This window comes from Nyctereutes procyonoides, unplaced genomic scaffold (genome assembly GCF_905146905.1).
Source record: "Nyctereutes procyonoides isolate TBG_1078 unplaced genomic scaffold, NYPRO_anot_genome, whole genome shotgun sequence".
Classification (NCBI taxonomy): domain Eukaryota; kingdom Metazoa; phylum Chordata; class Mammalia; order Carnivora; family Canidae; genus Nyctereutes; species Nyctereutes procyonoides.
In genome coordinates, this window is record NW_026575032.1 from 7564759 (window position 1) to 7590548 (window position 25790).

The following is a 25790-nucleotide window of genomic DNA, read 5'->3' on the forward strand; positions in this document are numbered from 1 at the left end:
CGAATCTGTGATTTTCTCCAGTAGGGCTTAGAAGTCCGGACCGAGACAAGAAGTAGGCTAAACCATTTCAACTCATCTGGACTGTCTTCAATGAAACCACTGAAGCTTTGCAGCTTCCTTTGCCCATTCTTTAAATGTGACACCTTAGTTTTGGGCCTAGGCTCTCTTTCTTCTTACTTTGTAGACCCTTCCAATTAATCTCATTCAATGCCTGACTCAATCTCTCTATGCCGACAACTCCTGAACCAATACTCTCTCGACCGTAGGTGCCAGGGGCAGGCTGCCCCAAGACGGGCCACTTTGAAATGAATATTATTTGGAGTTAAAGGTAATCAAAACCCAGCAAATGCAGAAAAAGCTCTCTTCTTGGTCCTAACTGCCTAAATTTACATTGGAAAGGAGAGCCTGTACTAGGAAGAGAGCTATTAATAGAGACTCCCCTTTACCTAAGAAACTCATCTGCATAATAGGGCAACTTTTGTTTTTCAAGACATCTTTCACCTTCCTGCTAACAGCCTGTCTTCCCTTTGAGTCCTCAGACCCTCCCCCTTTCCTTAGCTCTTATAAGCTTCATGTTGCCTCATTGTCTTTGGAATTTCGTTTTTGTGTGGAGTCCCTGTATATAAGCCTATTAAATTTGACTTTCTCCCGTTAATCTGTTTCCCATAAAATTGATTCTAAGTCCAGCTAGAAGGACCATAAGGCAGAGGAAGTGCTTCCTCCGTGACATAACCCTGCCTTTCTCCAAGAGCACCAGACTCCTGGACCCATCTGCCTTCTGAGCATCTTTCATTAGTATGTCCTCAAGCTCAGGCATTTCCCCTACCCTGAGAATGAATGTGAGCTCCAGGAGGGCAAGGGTTTATTTGTCTTTTTTTACCGTTGCATGCCCTGAGCTCAGTGTTCAATGAATGTCTGTTAAATAAATGAAAGAATCCACTCAGAGAACTAAGCCTCAGACCTGGGAGTCATCTTTTACTCCCAATTTCTCCTTCACCTCTGACATCCAATCCACTAAGTCTTGTCCAAAATGAAATATGTCTTACCGCAGAAAAGAAAAGTGAATTATCAAACAATTTTAACACAGAAACTTGTGTTTGCTCTGCCTCCTTTTTCTGGCTTCATTAACACTGGAACTAAACTAGTGGGAGGGTACCTCCTTCTCTGCTTCCTCTCCCTATCTGCCCCCAGCCCTCTCAGTCTCAGAGGAAAGGGAGCCCGTTTTTCATTTGCTAATGATTTGGGATCAGGTTATAATGGGCCATTGAGGTATATTGTGGAAGAAAAGAGGAAAACAGAGCTTTCTGGATGAGGGTTAAGGACTTCGCGGGGTAGCAGCAGAGAAGTGAGGAAGGAGGGGCCTGGGTTGGGATCCAAGTTTGTGCGAGGAGGGGGGCTGAAAAAGACCCCTGCCAGGGCACGGGTCCTCCCAACCACATTGGGGGAAATTGGTCTTTGATCGCCCCGGTTCATGAAGTTTGAGCCATTGCTCTGTGTACAGGATCAGGGCTTGGACCCCTCTGCACTGGGGTCCAGAAGGACCTTTCTTTGGTTCCCCTAGAAGATACTCTCTCCCTCTTAAGAGGCACCAGGGAGCCTGTAAATTCTAGAGACATCCCCTTGGCACCTAATTGGTTGGGGTAAGGAGTTCCCATACTCCTTCCCTGAATGGGTGCTGAACTGGGTGAGCTGGAGACCTCCAGAGGGGGGACAGTGTTAATCATGCCTCCATCATGGGCTGGTTTGTCTGCCTGTCTTTCTTCTGTGAACAATAACTGTGGTCCAAGCCTCCTTCATCTTTCACCTGGTAACTCCCCACCTCCTATCTCACCCCACCCCATCCATTCTGCACACAGAAGCCAGAGTTTTGTTGGAAGGAAGGAAGGAAGGAAGGAAGGAAGGAAGGAAGGAAGGAGAAAGAAGTACAATGCTTGATCCCATCCTTCTCATCTGGCTAACAGGTATACTCCAGGTTTTAGCTTTATTTAGGGTCACTTACTCTGAAAAATCTTATCTGACCACCCTCCTTTCAGGACCCACACACAAGATTAGAGGTGTAGGTATATACTTCCCTCTAAGCCCTGCAGTTTATTGTAATTGTTTATATTTTTAACTAACTTGGCAGAATATAGGCCCATTTGTCTTTTTGTCACCTTTTCTCTAAAGTCTGTCCCTGAGCTTTGAGTTTGGTGGGTAGGGGTAAGATCTACACCAGTGGTTCTCAGACTTGAGCATGGATCAGAATTACCAGGAGGATTTGTTAAAACACAGGTTGCTGGATTCCCCTTACTGATTTAGTAGGTCTAGCGTGGACCTGGAAATCATGTGTCTCTGATGAGTCTCAGGTACCGATGCTGGGGCTGAATGGAGATCACAGTTCGATTTACTGCTGCCCTGCACCTAGTAAGAAGAGAGGTCAGTGGGGTAGATTGGAGTGACTTTTCAGATAAAAAGAAAGATTGAGTGAGAAGTGTAAGTTTTGGACATCTCAGAGGTAGTGGTTAAAATGGAGATATTTGGGGACACCTGCATGGCTCAGAGGTTGAGCATCTGCCTAAGGCTCAGGGTGTGATCCTGGGTCCTGGGATCAAGTCCTGCATGGGGTTCCCTGCAGGGAGCCTGCTTCTCTCTCTGCCTATGTCTCTGCGTCTGCCTCTCTCTGTGTCTTTCATGAATAAATAAATAAAATCTTAAAATAAAATAAAATGGGAGATATTTTAATTTGATATTAAAGCTGGGCAGAGGGCAGCCCGGGTAGCTCAGCAGTTTAGTGCCGCCTTCAGCCCAGGGTGGGATCCTGGAGACCCAGGATCGAGTCCCATGTTAGACTCCCTGCATGGAGCCTGCTTCTCCCTCTGCTTGTGTCTCTGCCTCTCTCTCTCTCTCTCTCTCTCTCTCTGTGTCTCTCATGAATAAATAAATAAAATCTTTAATAAAAAATAAAAAAAAATAAAAAATAAAGCTGGACAGAACTTTCCAATAGTTGACAAGGTTCAGGGTCTAACTACTAGAAGAACACATGGTTGAAGTGGCCTGTAGGTGAAGGTACGGTATGGAGGCAAAGACCTGATAATTAAAAAAAAAAAAAACATATATATATATATATATATTGTTTTTACTTGAAAAAGTACAATATTGAAATTTAAAAAAAGGGTGTGAGTGAAAAGAAAGATTGTAACATGGAATGTGTGACATCATTCCAATTTTATTAAAAATGCCTAGAAAAAAATACTGAAAATACATGGGAGTGTTTATAATAGTTATCCCTGTGGGTGAGTTATATTACCTTCCTAAATTTTCAAAATTCTCTCCATTATCATGTTTTCCTTTCATAATTAGAGGAAAGCTTTTCTTATTTTGAACCTCTCCAGTGTTAGACATTTCCATCTGGTTGAATCAAGTTACATCCCCTCTTATCCCCCTCTTGGACTTGTTTCTCACTGACATCTTAACTTGTGCTAAAAGTATGAAAATCAACAAAATTAAAGCAACCAGAATAAACAAGCAAGACGAAAGGAAAAGAAAGAAAAAAACCTCAAGAAAAAATTTTTGTAGTTGTTACTGGCACTTGCAAGAAAGTATCTCAGGCATTGGCCTTCTAATCATTCCATACATTTGAAGGCTGTTTCCGGACTGGTGACCTCCTTGCCTGGTCAGACAGGGAACTCTAGTCCTAATCTCCTACCCATCACCTCCTGTTTCTTCTCATGGAATTCATGAATGTGCTAAATATGGTTCCTAACTTTTCTCTTCTTGTTCAGAATTATACCTCCTTGTCTCTCTTTGAGGTAGATCCTGTCCTACCCAAATAATACCATTTTTAAAAGTTAACAGAAAGTTATTCTTTTCTATCATTTAGTATTAAAATTATTTTCTTAGAGACGACTTGACAACCTCATTATAACAAGATTTATTTGGGGCATAAATTCAAAGTTCAAAACAAGAACTAAGTTCAAATAAACTTTTAAAATACATCCCATTTTATCCAGGATAGCCCTTGTGCAATAAAAAATTCTATGTATCATGGAGTCTACCAACTGGCAGTGGTATTTGCCAGTAAGAATTTCTTACTCATTTTTCTAAAGGAATGAGATATATAGGACTTTCAGCATACGCACTTACTTTATTTTAATTATGCGCAATTCTGTGGGCACCTGGCTGGCTCAATTGGTAAAACATGCAACTCTTGGTCTGAGGGCCATGAGTTTAAGCCCCATGTTGGGTCTGGAGCCTACTTAAAAAAACCCAAGAAACAAAGAACAACTATTAATTATGAGCAATTCTGCATCTCTTGTTAAGAACTTATAATTCTCTACCTACAGAGTAGTACATACAAATGAAATGACTAAGTAAACATTCATGGGTTTAATCATGTAGTTTTGAAATCAGGAATATGGATATAAAGTTCCAAATATTTATTTCGTAAAACCCCATTATTACAGAAGAAAATAATTGAATGGCATATGGCCATAGCAGAACGTAAGGGATATATAGAATTATAACTTTCTTTTTTTTTTAAATAATTTATTCATTTATTCATGAGAGACACAGAAAGAGAGAGGCAGACACAAGCAGGCTCCTTGCAGGGAGCCCGATGTGGGTGGGTCAGGACTCCATCCCCTCCTGCAACTCCAGGATCACGCCCTGGGCCAAAGGGAGGTACCCAACGCTGGGCCACCCAGGGATCCCAGAATTATAACTTTCATCACAAACACGGATCAGATCAGACCAGATGAGATCAGGAAAGCCTAGAATCTTGATATCTCAACTACACTGATGACTTCGTGGCTGTGTTTTTGAATGTCCTTTCATCTCTGGTAATAAAGTGTGAATTAATGCAACTGTTCTAAGTTCTAGGAGATGGGGATCCTGAATGATTCAGCAAAGTAAGACAGTAAGTGACAGAATGGAACAGAAAGTAGTTTTATTATTTTTTTTTAAGAGTTTGATTTATTTGCTCATGAGAGACACGCAGAGAGAGAGATAGAGAGAGAGAGAGAGAAGCAGAGACACAGGCAGAGGGAGAAGCAGGCTCCATGCAGGGAGCCTGATGTGGGACTTGATCCCAGGATCCCGGGATCACACCCTGAGCCAAAGGCAGATGCTCAACCACTGAGCCACCCAGGAGTCCCTAATCATCACTTTTAAGTTAGGTAAGAACAATCAGAAATTACTGAATGTTAAAGAAGAAAAGGTATCAGATATCATCTTGTCTATCATCTCATTAGGGAAACTAAGGCCCAAAGAGATTTGTCAGAGTCACAGTGTGAGTTGGTAGGAGTCTCCTGACTTCTAGTCCAGGGTTATTTATAGCACGTGACGCTGCCTGAGTGCATCAGTATTTTGAAGTCATGGCATAATTGAGAGACTATTCTTGGGACCGTCGGTCCTGATTAATTCATCAGCTAGGGCAGTCTGTGTACTGTTTTACCTCTTTATTTTTCTCAACTCAGTACACTTTTATTTTGTGGCCTGATGTTTTGGGAATGGGATAGTCAGAAAAAACAAGTAATGTATTAAGCGGCGAATGTAATTTTAATTTTTTTTTAGGGAGAATACTTGAAATAAGACTGGCTGGAATTTAGAAAAGTTGCAATTTTCCAGAGAAGACCAAAAAAGAGATAGGGAGGAATGGTCCGGGGAGTTGATAACCAACCACCAGGGCCTCTTCTGGGCACTTTTATGGGGCTCTCTCATTCCAAGGTTAGGGGCCGTTAACCTCATTTTATTTCTCATGAAGAAACTGGGGCTCCAAGAAGTTCTATAATTTTTTTTAAAGATTAATTAATTAATTAATTTATTTATTTATTCATGAGAGACACAGAGAGAGAGGCAGAAACACAGGCAGAGGGAGAAGCAGGCTCCATGCAGGGAGCCTGATGTGGGACTTGATCCTGGGACCCCAGGATCACGCCCTGGGCCGAAGGCAGGTGCTAAACCACTGAGCCACCCAGGGATCCCAGAAGTTCTATAATTTACCCCAGTCATACAAGTCGGTCAACTGGTAGAGCTAGATCCAGTGCTGTCTGTCTGTCTGTCTGGGAAGCCTGTGTACTCTTACCTCTACAGGACAGTATGTGCAAGGTGAACCAAGGGAGGTAACGAAGCTGCAGTGTGACCTAGTCATAGTGACAACAATGGCATAGTGCTTTACACGTGTGATCTGTAAAGTGACTGAACAAGCACATTGAACGGGGCTGACAGGTCCTCTTCCTCAGTGCAACAGGAGAGGAAGACAGAGGACGTATACTTAAGGTTTCCTTTGGTTTAAGTGCTTTCTGAAAAAAGTATCCAAAGGCTAAATTAGTTTTGTCTTGTCACATTTATCAGATTATTATGTTCTTGATGCAGGTGGATAGGTTGGTGCATGATTGTGTGAAATCAAACCTGATAATGTTCAGAAGAGTTCTTCCAGCAGTTCCAACATGCCTTTGGGTTCAATATTCAGTTTTTTTTTTTAATTTTTATTTATTTATGATAATCACACACACAGAGAGACAGAGACACAGGCAGAGGGAGAAGCAGGCTCCATGTACCAGGAGCCCGACGTGGGATTCGATCCCGGGTCTCCAGGATCGGGCCCTGGGCCAAAGGCAGGCGCTAAACCGCTGCGCCACCCAGGGACCCCCTCAATATTCAGTTTTGTAATTAGTGATCACTCTTCCTATTTACTGAAGGGGAGTTTTAATCTGCACCCATGTCTTTTTCCTTTGGAACCTAAGGGTCACATAGGCTCCTTTTTCTCCTCTGTGTTAACCTCCACGTAAAAAAGCAAATTTGTATTTTATGGAATATTGGCAACCGGTTATTTTTACCCATACATACCCTCCCGGATAAGCCTCTAATGATTAATTTTACATTAGTCCGCAACTCCAGTTTAAGCTTTAGTGTCCATTCTCTCATTCGGAAGGCAATGTCCAGTCCTGAAATCCTGTGAACTAGAAAGGTGGTGTCTGTCCACTTATAAAAAATCATTGCCCTCCAGTGAATCAATCCTCACTTGCAATGATCAATGTCTGATACAACCTGGGGTAAAGACGCAAATCCATCTCCAAAACTGGATTCCCTGTATTTAAAAACGTCATCCCGATTCTCAACTCCCTAGAACTGTTACTACAAAAGAACTATTTATTTTGCCATTCAGCCTAAAAATAAAACCTTTCACCCAGATCACACACTTTTTTTTTTAATAGTCACATATATATATATATATATATATATTTTTTTTTTTTTCTTCTTTCTGTGAAGAATTTCAAACTACATCTGCAAGAATCCATTTCCAGGTACAAACAAGGAGATCGGACGAGAATCGCGACCGGGGCAGTTTGGAGGGGGGATCTCAAAGCCCACCTTCCCGCCTGGAGGCCCCCTGGAGAAGGTCCTGACTTGCAAGGGAAGCGAGGGAAGGGATCTCAAGGGCGGGACGGCGCCCCCACCCTGCGGACCGAGGCCCCGCCCCCGAGGACAGGCCCCGCCCCGAGGACAGGCCCCGCCCCCGCCCCGCGGCCCCGCCCCCCGCGGCCCGCGGCCCGAGGCCCGCGAAGAGTTAACGAGGGACGGAGCCCCCCGCGCCGCGGACTCCCGGCGCGCTCCCTCCGCCCTCGCGTCCCCACCCTCGCGTTCGGGCAAGGGATTAAAGTGCTCCCCCCTGTGGCAGCAGTGACCCAGAAAGGAGTTCGATTCGCACGGCCCCTCCTCCATCAGCCGCCGAACGCCCGTCCGAGAGTGCCTCCCTGCGCGAGGGCCGCGTGTGTGCGCGCCGGCAGAGCAGGGGCCCGCCCGCCCGCCCGCCCGCCCGGCTCCCCGCCCGCCCGCCCGCCCGCCCGGCTCCCCGCCCGCCCGCCCGCCCGCCCGGCTCCCCGCCCGCCCGCCCGCCCGCCCGCCGCGGCCCGAACTCATGCAGCGCGGAGCCGGCGGCGTGGAGCCCAGCGCCTCCGCCGAAGCCTTCCGCAGCAGGTAGGCGCGCGGGCCGCGGGGCGCCGGGGGCGGGGGGGCCGCGCGTGTGTCCGCGCGTGTCCGCGCGTGGGTCCGTGTGCGGGTCCGTGTGCGCGTCCCGGTACCGCGGCGGCGGCGGCGGCGGCGGCGGCGGCGGCGGCGGCTGCAGGACCAGCCGGGAGGCTCAGCCATATTTGATGGTTTTGTTGCTCTGCTCGGGAGTTCTCGGGAGTAATTTAATGCCGAAGGTCGCTGCCTAGTGGAAATAATATAGTACGTCATTAATATGGCGCCAAAAGATTGGGTTCTCGATATGTAGCGAGGAGGGAGGGAGGGAGGGAGGGCCGGCCGCCGCCGAGCGCCGCGGTGCTATCCCACCGGCAACTTGGGCATTGCCGGGGCGGGGGCCGAGGAGGAGGACGAGATGATTTTGGGATCCTGAGAATTGATCTGTGTTTGGATCAGTAAGTTGTATTATGATCATTTTTCAAAAAAAAAAAAAAATTTTTTTTTTTTTTGCGGGGTGGGTGGGGGTGGTGGTGGCGCTGAAGACTTCGAGCTTTTTTTTTTTTTTTCTTCTTTCGGATTTGCGAAGAACGTGCGGTTTTCAGGTGAATCCTCCTTTACACGCGTGTAGGAGCAGAAGCCCAGTCTAGTTGGCTTTAGCGGATACACATTTTTTTTTTTTTAAAGCCAAAGCGCATTAGGCTGCATGAAAGTGGAAAGCATAGTAGCAACTTGGTAGACAGATGGCAATGGCAGAACGCAGGTCCGCGTACATCCATGAATCCGGAGTGTGTGTGTGACCGCGGCGGCGGGGGGGGGGGCGACGACTGTATTTGTCCAGACGTATAGGTGTGTGTGTGTGTGTGTGTGTGTGTGTAGGTCCGTCTCGGCAGGGTGGCCGCGGCAGCCCCGGCGCCTGTCACCGCGTCACCACATGTCCAAAATATTCTGTGCATCAATGCAAGGGCAGTGAGCAGGGGGTGCGGGGACAGCTCGGCAATCAGATCCTCCCCAGTCGGGTTTCCGGGGAGCAGACCCTTTCACCCAAAGCGAGACTGTCTGCAAAGTGTAAAGCCCTTCACCGGTGAGCCCAGGAAGGAGTTGCCTCGGTACAGCAAAGTACCGATTAACCGTGAACTTAGAGCGGATTGCAGACTGCAACCTTCGGCACCATCTGCGGACCGCGCCGACCGTGGGGGGTGGGGTCGCCTGGGCTTCGCTGCCTTCACCCGAGCGTGCGGCGTGCACCCCGGGACTGCAAGTTGCAGGAGCCCTTCGGCGCACGTGTCTGGTGCCTGTGAGTGTCTGTGAGTTGGGGGCTGTTGTTCGGTAGCCGGCAGGCTCCCCGGGTTGTTGGCGCTGGCTTGCAAATGCGGGAGAGGGATGGAATGTGGAATGTTGACCGGGGAGCCGAATCCTGTCGGAACGGTCCCATTTGCTGGAGAAATTCGATCCCTTCCACCTCCTTCCCGCTCCCCCCCGCCCTCGCCCGCCCGCCCGCCCGCGGGCAGGAGGCGGGGCCGAGGACGCGGCTGCTGCTCAAAGTGGCGGAGCGCGGCGGCGGGAGGCAGGTGCACGGCACCCGCCAGTGGGGGTGCCTCAACTTCCGCGGGCGTTTAAATAGCAGGCGCTCTCCCCTCCCACCGGCAATAGGTGACCTGGCGGCCGAGGCGGCGCGGGGGAGGGCCGGGGGAGCCCCGCGACCGAGCCTCCGCGGCACGTGGGCAGGTGCTGGGGGGGCCCCGGGGCCAACTTTTGTGGCCCGCCTCCGGCGTTGGGGCCGAGGCGGCTCCGGGTGGGAATGGGGGCGGGCGGCGGCCGGGGCGTCACCTAACGGTCCCGGGGGCGCCGCCGCGGGGCCGGGGTGGGGGCTCCGGGGGCGGGGACGCCCGGCCCTCCGCGCCCGCGCCCGCGCCGCCCGCGCCCCGCACAAAGCCCGCGGCGCGGGGGCGGCCCGAAGCCCGTCGCCGTCCCCGCGCCGGTTCCGGCGGGCGGCCGCAGGCGTTTGTTTGTTGGTTCCGCGCCGCCTTCCTCGCCGGATGGCTTCCTGCGACAGGGGTGATCCGCAGTTTCCAGAACTGTCTGGGGCGGGAGCGGCCGCGGGAGCCGGAGCCGGAGCCGACCCGACCCGCCCGGGGCTGCTCGCCGCCGCCGCCTTCGCCGCCTTCGCCGCCTTCGCCGCTCCCAGCTCGCGGCCGTTTCTCGCCGGCGCGGCCGCCGCGGCTCCAGGTGCCGCCCGGGAGGGACTCGGGGAGGGGACGGCGCGGCCGTTTCCAGCGGCGCAAGTGGCTTCTGGACGCGAGGGAGCGTTTGATTTGCAACTGGGGCCGAGCGGATTGGTGCGGCGGCGGCGGCGGCGGCGGCGGGGCGGGAGGAGCGGCGGGGGGGGGGCGGCCACTTTCAAACGGAGAGGGCGGCGGCGGGCACGGCGCTGCGGAGGGAGGGCGCGGGGCCCGGCTGCGCCACGAGAAGGTGTCCTCGCTGCACCGGGGCTAATTCCGGCGGAGGTGCCGGGAGTTACTTTCCTTCCCCTCCTTCCGCGCTGTTGTTTCTGTCGCCTCGGGAGGAGGAGGCGGCGGCGGCGGCGGCGGCGGAGGAGAGGCGGGCGGGCGGAGGGGGCGGGGCCGCGCGGAGCCGAGGCCCTGCGCACACCCGGCGGGCGGCGGGCGGCGGGCGTCTGGGTGCGGGGCGGCGGGCGTCTGGGTGCGGGGCGGCGGCCCGGCTCCCCCGCAGCCCGGGGTCCCTCCCACGCGGGCGCCGCGTCCCGCCGCCTGCCCCGCCCCGCCCCGCCCGCCCCCGGCTCCCCCTCCCCGGCTCCCCCTCCCGGACGCGCGGGGGCGGCCGCAGCCCCGGCGCCCGGAGAAGGCAGCGAGCAGACAAAAAAGCGGGCGATTTAAACGCGCCTTCGAAACCCGTTAGGAATGCGCCGTCCCCGGAGGCCGTTTCCGAGCGGCGCGGCGCGGCCGGCGGCGACCCCGGCGCCCCAGGCCGCCCGCGCGGGCCGAGGGTCCGCGCCCCCGCGGCCCGGGCAGCTCCCCCCCCCCCCCCGCCGCGAAGCCGCAGCTGCACGTCGGCCCCGGCGACGGCCGTTCGGGGATCGGGAGCGCGTCGAGGCTCCGCCGGTGGGGAAGGGACGCTTAGGGGCTCGTTTCCCAGAGGCTCTTAGGGGACCCCCCCCCCCGGAAGCTCCCTGTTGAAAGCCTGGCTCTTCGGCTCCTTGTAGCCCAAGGCTGTTCATGGGGCCTCCAGGCTCAGGAACTCGTTTCGAGGTGCGGGGAAGCCGGTTTCCTAGAGGTCCCGGTGGGGCGTTGCGCCTCGATCAGGCCGCTGCTGGACGTGCGATGCCTCGCAGGGGAGAGGAAGGAGGCGTTGGTAGGGCCCGACGGGTTAGGCCGACTGGACCCCGGAGGTGCAGCGATCGTCGTAGAGCGGGCAACACCTGTTGGGGGACAGGGTGTTTGGGTGACCCTGCATAGCGCGTCTGCGGCCCAGAATTTTACTGCTCGTGATCCAGATATTTCCGGTGACTTCTTGTTTGGTATTTTGCTGGTCTTCCGTAAGTTTGCGCATTTTTGTTTTTTAAGATTTTATTTATTCATGAGAGAGAGGCAGAGACACAGGCAGAGGGAGGAGCAGGCTCCGCGCAGGGAGCCCGACGGGGGACTCGATTCCGGGTCTCCAGGGTCACACCCCGGGCTGAAGGCGGCGCTAAACCGCTGCGCCACCCGGGGGTCCCCAAGTTTGCGTGTTTTTATGTTTCTATATAAATCGGCAGTTTTGACGTCTACAGCAAGTCGTTTGCAGCTAAGTGTACTGATTCCCCGTATCCCCCTTCTTTTTCCCATTAGGGGGACCTAAAGGGAGTTGCCTGACAAACTGTAGAACTTGAACTTGATTCTGCCTTAAGATCCTAGGCTGCTTTTCCTGTAAGAAAAGTTGGATGGGCTGCCACAGAAAATCTACCTATGACAAAGCTAGGTGTATGTTCTTCTAAAAGGAAAAGAAGAGGGACGCCTGGGTGGCTCAGGGGTTGAGCGTCTGCCTTTGGCCCAGGGCGTGATCCCGGGATCTGGGATCGAGTCCCACGTCGGGCTCCCGGCATGGAGCCTGCTTCTCCCCCTGCCTGTCTCTCTCTCTCTCTCTCATGAATAAATAAACAAAATCTTTAAAAAAAAAAATAAAAGGAAAAGAAGAAAGTCCATCTTAACTGTTCCTCCTTTGTCCCATGACAGGGTTTTAGCCTATAATGAACCTTTTCGTCTTGTATTATTAAGGTTGAAAGAATAGCTATAGCCGGGAAAACTGAAAAATGTAAGTGCGCTTGAGAGTGAGGTGACAGGAAAAAACTTAGAGGAGTTTAAGGAAATGTTCTATTTTAAAAGGAACTGTTGCTTAGCTCAGAGGCTGGGGAAGGATTAGCTAAAAACTTGGAGAACTTGGAATAAGAGCAGATCTCCATGTGACTCGTTCATACTAGTCACTTAATAAATAATGGCTTTAAGGAGCCCTTAGTGGTTTAAAGTATTATTACAGAGGTGGTGTTGCACGTACATTGTTGGAAACTAGGAAATACGGGGAAGCAAATAGCCAGAGATCACCACTGTACCACTTTATTGATGATTGTCTGTGCATATGTATATAGATTTTAATCAAAATGAGATCATATTATATATACAGTTCTATAAGGAGTGTCGTCCCCCCCCCCCCCCAATCAGCCAGCTTGATAAATTCTCATCTTATTTGATACAGGGGTATATTCAGATTTCCTCAGTTGGCCCTAAAGTATAACAGCAGCTTTGTCTAAATTAATACTGTCCAGCTGAGGATCATTTATTGCATCTGTTTATTTCCCATAGATAGTTTTTAATCTGTAGTTACTTTTTGACAGAACCTCTGACATTGAGGAGTCAAGCCTTTGGAATGAATCCTGACTGGACTCCTATTATTTTTTTGACTTATTTTTTAAGATTTGATTTTATTCATGAGAGACACAGAGAGAGGGAGAGGCAGAGACGTAGGCAGAGGGAGAAGCAGGTTCCATGCAGGGAGCCCGATGTGGGACTAGGTCTTGGGACTCCGGGATCAAGCCCTGAGCCAAAGGCAGACGCTCAACCGCTGAGCCACCCAGGCATCCATCCCATGGACTTCTAAGAAGTAGGAAAATCAAAATAGCATTTTATTGTAATTTGAGTTTTAGGTTTGGAAATTATTTGCTTGAAAAATGCTTTAAAGAAATTTTGCTTAATGTGTTTATCTGCAGGCTTGTTGGGAAAAGAATTATTGACTGTGTTTCAATACTGGGGTGGTTGGAATAAATAGACTTGATCTCAGTCTGATCATGTCCTGTATCTAGGATTTGTCAGGAGTAAGGAATGGCATGCGAATGTCACAGTTCTGCTTGTTTTCCGTCCACGAAGCTCTTGCCTCCTGTAGTACTGTGGGACACCCATTACATCATTACAATTCAGTCTGTCAGAATATGTGTTAAAATCCCAGTGTTCCCACAAGGTTAATGAAATAGACACTGGCCAGTACGTCTTGCTTTTTTTTATTTGGGTTTGCATCAAAAAGTTTGGCTCAGTTCAAATAGTTACACCAGTGTTAAACTTCATTCCTGCCCTTCCTTTAAGTTAAAACATTACATTAGCACAACATTGAGCAATACACAATCCATAAAGTTTCTTATTTTTAAAAAAGTTTTCTAATATAGGGTCGCTTTGCTTGGAGTTGTTAGTTTCTTAGTATCAGAAACCTGGTGGGAACCTTAATTGGAAAAGTTTTAATTCCTGAGAACATCCGTTATTTCCTTGAAAGTTTTACTGTTCAGTCCATTTTCTCCATTTTCAAGATGTTGCAGCAGTTTACGTTATCTGTGTATTTACAGTTTGGACCATTAATATTTTTATTACTTGCAGTATCTGATATTTCAGAAAGCTTGAGACTTGTTTGAGAGTTTATTGTCATTTGCCTGGTATACTTGTATAAATCTGTTTATGTGATCGTGAGCAGTGTATGTTTTGATATTTTTGCAGTTGGTGTACTCTGATGGAGTCAGTTACCCTGCAGTCCTTAAATATGCCAGGGTGGCCTCAGAGGGCCTTTTTACCTTTGAGTGGAAGTGGCATCTTGTCTGCAAGTTTAGCTTAAGAGTCAGAGTGTCCTGAGTCCACAGACAAAATCTAGTCTAAGAGGATATTGCTCTTGACTCTGGCCGTGTTATTGTGGCCTTATCTGGCCTAGGTCCTGAGTGATTACTAAGGATGTCTTTCTTCACCTGAAAGCAACAAAAATATTGCCAGACGTTGACTGAAAAGCTTGGTTACTGGGGAATTTCCATTCCATTTTACTCTAGATCCGTGGTATATAATGTGCTCTTAACAGGCGTTCAGGAGCAAGCTTTTGGTCCCTCTAAAACCAGTCCAGTATTTAGTTTTTGCTTTTGGTTCTCCGAAGTAGAGTCAAAACATTATTAGGTGATTGAGGACAGTCCAAGTATAAGTTCATTTTTAAAACCTTGGGTTCTTCTGAGCTTGTATTTTGAAGGAATTAAACCACAATATTTATTCTGTTTTAAAAGCACTAACAATTGGTAGTAGTGTATATATGTATGTATATGTAGTACCATTATTTAATGTTTGCACAGATTTTATTAAATCTCATGACAGCTTCTAAGACAGTTTCTTTGCACTTATTTTATTTTATTTTATTTTTTTTTGTTTTTTTGTTTTTTTTGCACTGATTTTAAATGACCATTTCAGTGGTGAGAGTCCAAACTGAAGAATAAAAGGAGTATTTTTTTTTCCTTTCCTTACTGCAGAGTAAGGAGCAAGAATTGGCAAGGGTAACAAGTCGCTGGAGTTGGAGTCGAGTTGCATGGTTTGCTTTGGTTAACACAAGGTATACTAAACATGATTTAAAATTTTTTTAAGGGATCCCTGGGTGGCGCAGCGGTTTGGCTCCTGCCTTTGGCCCAGGGCGCGATCCTGGAGACCCGGGATCGAGTCCCACGTCGGGCTCCCGGTGCATGGAGCCTGCTTCTCCCTCTGCTTGTGTCTCTGCCTCTCTCTCTCTCACTGTGTGCCTATCATAAATAAATAAAATAAAATAAAAAATAAAAAAAAAATAAAATTTTTTTAAAAAGATTTATTTATTTATTCATGAGAGAGAGAGGCAGAGACACAGGCAGAGGGAGAAGCAGGCTCCATGCAGGGAGCCCGACCTGGGACTTGATCCCGGGTCTCCAGGATCATGTCTTGGACTGAAGGTGGTGCAAAACCGCTGAGCCACCGGGGCTGCCCTAAGATTTTTTTCTTGATTGTGCATGGTCATCCTTGTAAGCATCAGTTATTTCAATGTTTAAGTATAATGAAGCGCTTAAGATGTGGAGGCTGAGTACTGGTGGCTTGTAACTTTTTTTTTTTTTTTTTAAAGTCAAAGACTTGAAATCTGAGACCTATGGAACCTCTCTCCCAGAAAACTCAGGTTGCACTTGTGTGTCATTTCAGGGATTTAGGGGATGCATTTAAATGTATTGTAGGAGGGGTGCCTGGGTGGCTCTGTTGGTTGAGCATCTGCCTTCAGCTCCTGGTTGGGGTCACTTTGGGGTCTCTTGAGGGTCTCAGGGTCCTGGGATTGAGCCTCGCATCAGGTTCCTGCTCAGTGGGGAGTCTGCTTCTCCTCCTCCCTTCTGCTCCTGCTCTATCTCAAAAAAAACAAAACAAAACAAAACTAAAAAAAATGTATTATTGGATTCCAGTTTAGTATTTAAATTGTGGTAATTTCTTTTTATGATCGCTCTGATCCTTTGCATCACCGATAACCATGTATTATTGTTAAAAATGTTAGTCTTGAACATTTTTTTTTTATTTTATTTATTCATGATAGGCATACAGTGAGAGAGAGAGAGAGAGAGAGAGAGAGAGGCAGAGACACGGGCAGAGGGAGAAGCAGACTCGATGCACTGGGAGCCCGACGTGGGACTCGATCTTGGTCTCCAGGATCACACCCCAGGCCGAAGGCGGTGCCAAACCGCTGGGCCACCGGGGCAGCCCTAGTTAAAAAACTTAAAGAAGTGATTTCTGATTCTTAACTTTGTAAGCTGTAAGGCACTTGTTTGCCCAGGACCTGGTCATTGGTCCACATTTCACTAAACATGCATAATACTGGTTTATAAACGTGCTATGTTGATTTGTAGCAGAGATCAGTAAACTCTTTGCAGAGAGGGCCAGATAGTCAATATTTCAGGCTTTGTGGGCTTCTTGAAACTGTTGAACTTTGCTTTTTCTAAGTGTGAAAGTAATCACTGGACAAAAGGTAAATGAATGATGAACATGGCTGTGTTCCAGTAAAACTTTATGGATAGTGAAATTTTGAATTCTGTATAATTTTTGTGTGTTATGATATGTACTTTTGACCCCTCCCCCATTTAAATATGTAAACCATTTTTAGTTCTGGGGCTGGACAAAAACAAGCTGTGAAACTTTGATTTATAGTGAGACTCTGCATTACCTGGTCTGCAGATTATTCCTGTTGGGGCTAAGTTACTTTCTGGTAGGAACCTGAAAAAAGTGGAAATCAGAAGTTTGCCTGATAAATACCACATGCAGAGGGACTTTGCTAGTCTGAGGGCTGTGGTTCTTAACTCATGGGTTCTTAGATCCCCTTTGAGGGTAGAATAAATAACATGGGCCCTTGTGTACCTGGGAAAGCATACCTAGGTAGTTACACCCTCCAAAGGGGCCAGGCTAAGAAGCTCTGTGTAAGGGAGTACGCATTATAAACCGGAGTTCCTACAGAGGGAGGTAATGTCCCTCCAAGTAGGCTACATGTGTCCTACCAGTCAGAAGAAGCTAATGCTCTGTTCTGAGGACTCCTAACCCCGTGGTTAGTGCTCAGAAAACCTACTAGCACATTCTCCTTCTAGCTCTACCTTTTGTATGCTCCACCAGGCAGAATGGAATGGCATTTACAACTGTCTTCATAATAGCTTGCCAGGAAACCCTGTTTTAGTTTCTAAGTTAACAGACTGTTTTTCATTGATTATATTTTTAGTTGGCTGCTTCCTGATAATACATAGTATGTGGCCTTAATCTTCTGGTTAACATCTTTCTAAATCACAGGTGTCCAATAGGGGAGAAGCCTATGGTCGAGGCACCTGGGAAGAGGTGACTGGTACTGGAATTGACCACTCACCTTGGGAACTGGTCTTTAATTTGGGGATTGGCTTTGTTTTAGGTTTGTGTGTCTTTGCTCATGCTGCTTAACCTATCTAGAATTCAGTGTCCACATCTTTAAAATTAGGAAGAGTGGATTAAATGGTCTCTGAAATGTTTTCTAGCACTGCAGCCATTATTTTATGGGTGTCTTTTGGGAAGACTATAGACCCAGTCCATGGGGTGAGACTCTTTTTCAGCCTTAAACTTAGAATACTTTTCCAGACCTTGTTGCTGGGTTTTGAGACCATCTTTACATATCAGTGACCATAATAATAAAACTTCGACAATTATAATGAAATGTTTGTTTTCGTAGGTAACTCAGATGGTATGTAAAGGCAGTTTTTATTAAGTGTGCTATCTAGGTATTCTAGTATACATTTGGCGTCTTTCCTTTTTAACGGTACTTTAAGAATTTTTGGTGACTTAACATTGTTAGTGGTAACTGATAGTTTCTGACAACCGGCTATAATCAGGGAACAAAGTTCCTCAAAACAGCTGCATTTCAATCTGTGCACAGTGTAATTGTCATTAACTGGTTGAGTCTGGTTTCTGCAGAAGCTGCTTTGTATATCCTGTATAAGAACATCTGGTTTAAGCATTTAAAAATCTTTTAAAATTACCCTGTAGACACTTTGCATTTATTGACTTATTCTTCGGTGGGTAGAATAAGGGTTTGTAGACTTCTTTCCATCCCTACCACTTACCATGGTTCATCCAGAAATTCCTCCGTTAACATTTGGTTTTTCTTAAGTGTTATCCTTCAGTGGAATTTTAAACTTTGACCCGTGTGTGTGTGTGTGTGTGTGTGTGTGTGCACGCTGTAAATTAGAATTTGGTTCAGAGACCCCAGGGCAGACTGGAACACAACTTCTAATTTCAATGAGTATTTTAGAGGGAGGAAAAAAAGAACACTTTTTCCCTGGTAAATTGTCAAAAAAAAAAAAGTGTATAAAGAGGGGTTAGACACATGGGGCAAATAGGTTTTATCTCCTAGAATTCTGACTGAGTGGTAGCACTGTGTTAAGGAGGATTCTGAAGTCATGTCTGGTCTTGTGGAGAAGAATGACCTAATTTATTAACCATGCCTGCTATGGGTGGAGGAAATGGCCTATTTGGTAGCCATCCCTGGAATGTAGCTTTTTTTTTTATTTTTATTTTTTTCCAAAATAGTAGTAGTCATGGAATGGTTAAGAAGTGGAATGTTTATTCTTTAAAGATAGTTTAAACCTTCCTTTTCCTGTCTGGGTTAGTTTTTTCTGTTCTTATTGCATATATATATTTTTAAAAGATTTTTTTAGATTTATTTGTGTGAGAGAGAGAATGAGCAGGGGGTAGGAGGGGCAGAGAGAGAGAGAGGGAGAAGCAGACTCCCGCACTGAGCAGGGAGCCTGATATGGGGCTTGATCTCTGGACTCCAGGTTCATGACCTGAACGGGAAGGCAGACACTTAAACCGGCTGAACCACCCGGGTGCTCCTTACTGCATATATTTTTAGTGACCAGTTACTGGTAATGGTTGTTCTGTGTTTTGAAAACTTTTGCTTTTAAGTAAATACTGAGTTGGTGATAATAGTATTTTATAGTATTATCCTATTACCTTTTCTACTTTTTTCTTTCTGTACTATTCCATCAAACATTCCTTAGAAGGCAGACCTAAGCCTTTGGTACCTGGTACCTCATCTTAGGAAGGGGGTGGGGTCTACATAGTTTTTGATGGCTACTTATTTTAGACTGGTGCTTTGCATGGGACTCAAGTTGTGGGTCTTCTATATATGGTGAGCAGTAGGGAAGGAAAGGTTTTGGATTTTAAATCTTTACTACTATTTAATCTTTACTATTATTACAAATGTAGGGCGGGATGGGATGATAGTTAAGCAACCAAAGTCATAAAAGGTCAGAAAGACAAGTTCCCAGCCCATTCTATCTGAACACTTTGATTACATTTCTCAGAAATAAACAGCATTATTAATATCCTTTATATTTTTCCATGAATATGCAGGCAATTGGTGCTAATATAGATTTTCTTCCTTTGTCCCTTTTATATGTAAATGGACCTGTATTTCAGCCCCGCCCCCCTGCAGTTTGCTTGTGTTTCTTTTTTTTTTTTTTTAATATTTATTTTTGATAGAGAGAGAGAGAGAGAGAGAGAGAGAGAGAGGGGCAGAGACACAGGCAGAGGGAGAAGCAGGCTCCATGCACCGGGAGCCCGATGTGGGATTCGATCCCGGGTCTCTCAGGATCGCGCCCTGGGCCAAAGGCAGGCGCCAAACCGCTGTGCCACCCAGGGATCCCTGCTTGTGTTTCTCAATATGTCTTTGGCATCTTTCCATATCTGAGCATATAGACCTAACAAAAAACTGAGTAGATAGAGGTAGGGATAGAAAATCAAGATTGGAGGCCATGGTGACCGACTGCCTTCATGGTTTAGGTGTAAATTCCTTTATTCTCTACTAGGGGAAGGGAAATAAATTCTAAATATACATGATTGGAATATTTTGTCGTCATAGCTGCTCTTCAGTTGCTAACTCCGGGAGTCCGTGATTACAGAGAACTGTTAGGGGTTTGATTGTTTTTAGAGCTCCTAAGCAGGGGATTGGATTATTTACAAATTTGCAAATGGGAGCTACTTCTGATTCTTTTAGAACCAAATTTATAAATTCTTTAAAAAATTGAAAAATATTTTTATTGACTTTCAAAGGCAGAGTTTTTACAAATAATTTATTAAGAATTTGCAGTGAATTAATGTGTTTCAGCACTCAGGCTTTGTTAGTAATGTCTGTAGGAGTAAATATTGTAGTCGTGATTATCTTTTGGGAGAGGTGGTTATTTATTGCTAATATAAAAAACTCTTTTCCACCGAATATTTTCAAGTGTGACATTTTTGAAAAGGCTGTATAGTAGCTTGGGCAGCATTTTTTTTTAAAAAACAGATTTTGATGTATGGCATTATAAATGACATTTTTAACAGTTCCCATTTTGGGGGTTTGAAATATTTGGACAAGGTTAAAACTTTAACACTTAAGATCTAAGCAGTTTGTCAATTAAATCAGATATATGACTACTACTTAAATTTTTTTTTTATACCATTTATAACCCTTAGCTTAAAGTGAGGAAGCTGGATTTGAGTTATAGTCACACTAGTATTTTTAGACTCTCAGTGAGCATAGGAATTAGATAATGTTGCCACTTTGAAAACTGAGCAGTTAGTGTTGTCTTTAAAAACAGGTAAGAAACCAGCTGGATTTTCTTTCATACTTCTTTAGGGAAAAGAAAATTACTATGAAGTATAGGTCATTATTCTCTTTGGATACCTTGTTACATACTTACTCCACAGAAGATAAGAAAGTGACCTATTAAGAAAATGGAAGTTTTTTAATGGGAGGTTATTCAGTGATTAATAATTTAGGAATCAAAGTATCAGTTACATAATGTTTAAAAATAATATCCAAATTGTATGAATTTAGCAAACAAAGGAAGTAGCTCATTGTAAAATACTTTTTATGTATAGATAACTTGGTGTCTGAAAATATTCTTTATATATATTTTTATGTTATACCTTTCCTAAGTACATTTTTAAATATAGTACAGATTAACAGATTAGATTAATTTTGCTAGAAAATGGAAGGACACCGGTAAATTTAAAAGTAATATAACAGAGGGATTCCTGGGTGGCGCCGTGGTTGAGTGTCTGACTCTTGGTTTGGGGGGTGCGGGGGTGGGTGGAGATCCGAGCCCCGCACTGCTCTGCTCAGGGGGCAGTCTGCTGGAGAGTCTCTCCTCCACCCTCTGCGCCTCCTGCAGCATAGCATGCGCGCTCTCTCTTTCAAAAATAACAAATCTTTAAAAATAATATTATGGAAGTAATTCCAGTTAAAGGTCAATTAGATATTAAAGTGAAAGCATCTCCTTCTATAAAGTGGAGTGAGCATAATGTGCACTTCGTGTATGAAAACTCGGTCATTCATCGATAGGTTATTTTAATACATAGCATTATGTGTAGGTGATAATTTAGAGAAGTAGTTCGAGGTGTTTTGATTCCCTTCTAGAACTTCGTCCCTGCGAAATAAGTAAGAATGAAACATAATGGATAAAATAGATACTTTGAGGAGGAAACCTCACTTCCTGCATATGAGGCATAAGATAATTAAAGTCCCTAGGGTGATTATAACCTTATATAACCGCAGAGTTTATGGCCTGTTGAATGGTCCCTGTTCTGCCACAGAGAGTAATTCTAATAGCTGGACAGTTTGTTTTCCTCAAATCAGGCCCTCTTTCCCAGGATAGCATTGAATAAACATCATCGTCAAATTCTTAATCATCATTTTATTCTTTTGTAAAACCCCTTCACTCCTTATCCCTGAGGTCATTTCTCATTCCTTCTTCCTTAGAATCACATACATACCAGTCATGCCTCCCTGGGACCACACCCAGGTCACTGAACTTGTTCTCTTTGGCAAATTCCTGAGCCACCTTGGGGATGGATTCCTTCAGCTAATGGCTGCCCTTCTGGCATGCTGAGGATTTTGCCCCCAGTTTCAATCTAAGGACAGTTGAATTTCAAGGTTTTGAGGTACCTTGCTTTCTCATTTATGTATTCCGTATCCCTCCATAATCCATGAGTGGTAATCCTATAGCCTTTATAGCAGTTATCCCAGTGGAGCTACTTGTCTAGTTACTTGCTTATTACTGTATGTGTATGTTCTCTTGGGCCATTCCTTATTTTGTTCACCATATCTTGGGTATCTAATTCAATACAAATTTAATCGAATTAATAGTTAATCCACTAGTTTTATTTTTTTTTATTTTTTTTTATAAATTAATTTTTATTGGTGTTCAATTTACCAACATACAGAATAACACCCAGTGCTCATCCCGTCAAGTGTCCCCCTCCGTGCCCGTCACCCATTCACCCCCACCCCCCGCCCTCCTCCCCTTCCACCACCCCTAGTTCATTTCCCAGAGTTAGAAGTCTTTATGTTCTGTGTCCCTTTCTGATATCTCCCACACATTTCTTCTCCCTTCCCTTATATTCCCCTTCACTATTATTCATATTCCCCAAATAAGTGAGAACATACACTGTTTGTCCTTCTCCGATTGACTTACTTCACTCAGCATAATACCCTCCAGTTCCATCCACGTTGAAGCAAATGGTGGGTATTTGTTGTTTCTAATGGCTGAGTAATATTCCATTGTATACATAGACCACATCTTCTTTATCCATTCATCTTTCGATGGGCACCGAGGCTCCTTCCACAGTTTGGCTATTGAATCCACTAGTTTTAACCTGTGTGAAGAGAAGATTGAAGGAAAGTGATTTGCATGTAATGTCAATAAGGATTGTGATATAATGGTGCCTGTGCTTCCTGAGGAGATGGTGTTCTGTGCAGCCACCACAAGTATCTGACCCGCCCTTCCCTGCAGTGGAGATGCCAAAGGATTGTCACTGGCCACATCCAATCACGACCGCCTCTTGGCCTTTCCAGGCAATGTTCCTACTATAATCAGGCATCCTAGGGACACCTGGGTGGCTCAGCAGTGTGTCTGCTTTCGGCTCAGGGCGTGATCCTGGAGTCCCGGGATGAGTCCCACATCCGGCTCCCTGCATGGAGCCTGTTTCTCCCTCTGCCTCTCTCTCTGTGTCTCTCATGAATAAATAAATTAAAAAATCTTTAAAAAAAAATAATCAGGCATCCTAATCCTAGATAGTCTTCCTCTTTTTGGACACAAAGTCCCAAATGCCTAATAATTAGTATTTTTATCTGCCTAGCTGTTCTGCTTCTAATGGTGAATGGACACCTTCTCATGGTGAATGGACACTCCAGGCTCCTGTAAATTGCATCACTTTGAGTCTGTTTTGATGAAATCAGGTAGAATGTTTGGGTGAGGACTGAATCCAGAGTTCTGGGTGCATCTTCTTGTAGCTGCCCTGTGAGGGTATGTTTTGCTCAGGATCCTCTCCTTGATGTCTTTATTTTGTATTTAATTAAAGAGGATCTCTGTTTTCAAGAACTCTATAAATTTCTAGAGACCCATGTGGAACATTGAAATGATGATGCAAAGCAAGAATTGATTATTAAAATAACACATTGAGGGGCAGCCTGGGTGGTTCAGCGGTTTAGCGCCGCCTTCAGCCCAGGGCGTAATCCCGGGGTCCTGGAATTGAGTCCCACACGTCAGGCTCCCTGTGTGGAGCCTGCTTCTCCCTCTGCCTGTGTCTCTGCCTCTCTCAAATAACATCTTGAAACCGGGTGAAAAGGTTCATGAAATGAGCTGAACAGAATGTAAGTGCTTCTAATGGGAACGGTGGGTCATGCTTAGTGGCTTTGCACTGAGCCCCGGGAAGAGGTGGGATTGGGGGGTAGGGAAAACAGGGCAAAACAGCATCAGCAGACGCTGAGTGTGGAAAGAGGCCTGGCCCAGCAGAGGCCCAAGCCTAGTCACGGGGAGATGTTCAGAGACGTGCTTGGGTAAGGTTGCCAGGGGCCAGGTTGGACACGTTTGTGAGTATGCAACAGAGGGCGGGATTTGCGTAGGGAATGACAGAATGACTGGATGTGGTCACCTATTCAAGAGGATTGTAGGCAGTGGAAGGGAGGTGCTTAAAGCTATGCAGATACAGGTGTTGGAAGACAAATCTGCGGGCAAAGTTAGGGAAACTTGAAAGACTCCTACCTTCTGAATCAGTAAGACTTGACAACTGGATAAAAGGTAAAAAAGGATGTGTATTAGTAGAGAAGTAAGCAAATAGTAAGATTCTGGAGGTGAAGATGCTGTGCAGAGTAATGTGGTAGGTTACATGTATGTTACAGTACCTTGCTTTGCCCAAAATGTTGTGCTGCCACTTGGCTACCTCCCCTTTGTTCTTCAAGACTCCGCTCAGGGAACTTTTCCATCAACCTCTGTTCTACAGAGCCTTGTGCATACAGCTGTCAGGCACTAACCATTCCGTAATCTCTGTTGACTTGTCTGTCTCCTCAGCTAGAGTTCCATGAGGTCAGGAACAGTTCTTTTCCTCCAGTGCCTTCTGGTAGATTCGGGATTTACATGTTCATGGGATGCATTATACAGGCTCTTATATCTTGTTGCTATCTCTGAGTGTTGGGAGTTTTAAGTAATTATAACTTAATTCTGTCCTTGAGATGATCAGCCATGCCCTAAAAGAGTCAGCAAAGGTAATGATGAGGAGGGCCCTCTCTTTTCTCACACTGGCTTCTATTGGACAGTTGTTTGAAGCGTACAACCACTGTACTGTGTATCTTAAAGATCCTAACATGTACTTTTGATTTCGTGATACAGCAAGTAACCCCAGGTAAGATAGACCAGCTTGATGTCAAGGTTTAAGCACATCCGAGCCACAGGAAATTCTGCGCAGTAACCCCCATTACCATGCCAGGGTCCCTGGAGAAGTACAGTATAGCATTCTCAATTGTCCTTTCTTCTCAAGGTCTTTCAGGGTGGTTGAAAATGGAGTTCATTAGGAGCAAAATACTATTTTTATTCTTTCACTTGTGTAATTTTGCTTGAGAGAGTGTGTGTTTAGGAGCATCATTCCATTTTGGCCAATGCTTGCGTTTTTCATTTAGTGACTGTTGAACTGGGTGTTTACTCTGGGAGTTGTGTTTGAATGTTTGGGTTCGGTGAGGACTAGAGGCTGAAGTCTAGGAGGACTGAGGACTGAAGGCTAGGAGGAAGACTTTTTTTTTTTTTTAAGATTTTATTTATTCATGAGAGGGACAGAGAGACAGAGACACAGGCAGAGGGAGAAGCAGGTTCCATGCAGGAAGCCTGCTGGAGGACTCAATCCCAGGACTCCGAGATCATGCCCGAAGGCAGCCGCTCTCCACTGCTGAGCCACCCAGGCAGCCCTGCACACCCTTACTTTTAAGGAATTCCTCTTTAGATAGCTTACCCTCCCTCCTTCCTTTTTTAAAGCTCTTTGGTATAAATAGGTTTTGGAGACCTGAAGCTATTGTTAGGAATGAGTGGTCTTTGTTTTTCCCTTTTCTCCTTGGGCCTCCTGTTGGAAAGAGAGCAGGACTGCCCTCCCTGGAAGGTTGGAGGAGTGTTTAGCTGTCATTAGTTGGTGTTTTTGGCATATAGTGACAGGGCAGGGAAGACAGTCCTTCCAAGTGGGGAGTTGGCCACAGGTGTTTGTTGGCCGTGGAAGCTTCTGACTGGAATGGGCCTGCCCAGGCCAAGTTCTGGATTGCTTGAGTGTTACTTACGGGTGAATGGGGCTCTGCCGAAAAGGGGTGGGTGGGTTCAATGTAGGACTGTGACCCCGCTCCAAAGTATGAAACCCTAGCCCGAAGATAGCCCATGGCCCAGATCACAGCCCATGGCCCAGATCACAACTCGTGTTTGGGCTGCCACCTGGTAAATTCTTTTGTTAATGGTTTTTGAAGAATTCATTGGTAAACAAAAAACCAAAAACCTTAACTGGTGAGTGTCTCAGAAAGAAAATATCAAGTATTAGAATTATAGATCAGGGGCCTGAGTAGTTTAGTGTATCCATGTAGGTCTGTTTGATAGGCGGGAACAGACTTTATTGTATGATGTGTTTTCTGCTTTTTTTGGTCAGCTCTTTTATAGGTCCATTTTAGAGTAGAGCGTTCAGTTTCTAATTTTCTGTCTT

General features: G+C 46.1%; 1 protein-coding gene across 7 annotated transcripts in view; it reads left to right on the forward strand.

The window, feature by feature from the left end:
- The first annotated feature begins 7874 nt into the window (after positions 1 to 7874).
- JADE1 (jade family PHD finger 1) overlaps positions 7875 to 25790 on the forward strand; it is a 64754-nt gene continuing 46838 nt past the window's right edge. Inside the window, exon 1 of one of the 7 annotated variants that reach the window (XM_055316949.1) lies at positions 7875 to 7956. The gene's annotated coding sequence lies outside the window, so the exon portion shown is untranslated. The other 6 variants (XM_055316953.1, XM_055316950.1, XM_055316951.1 and 3 more) reach the window with 6 other exon arrangements.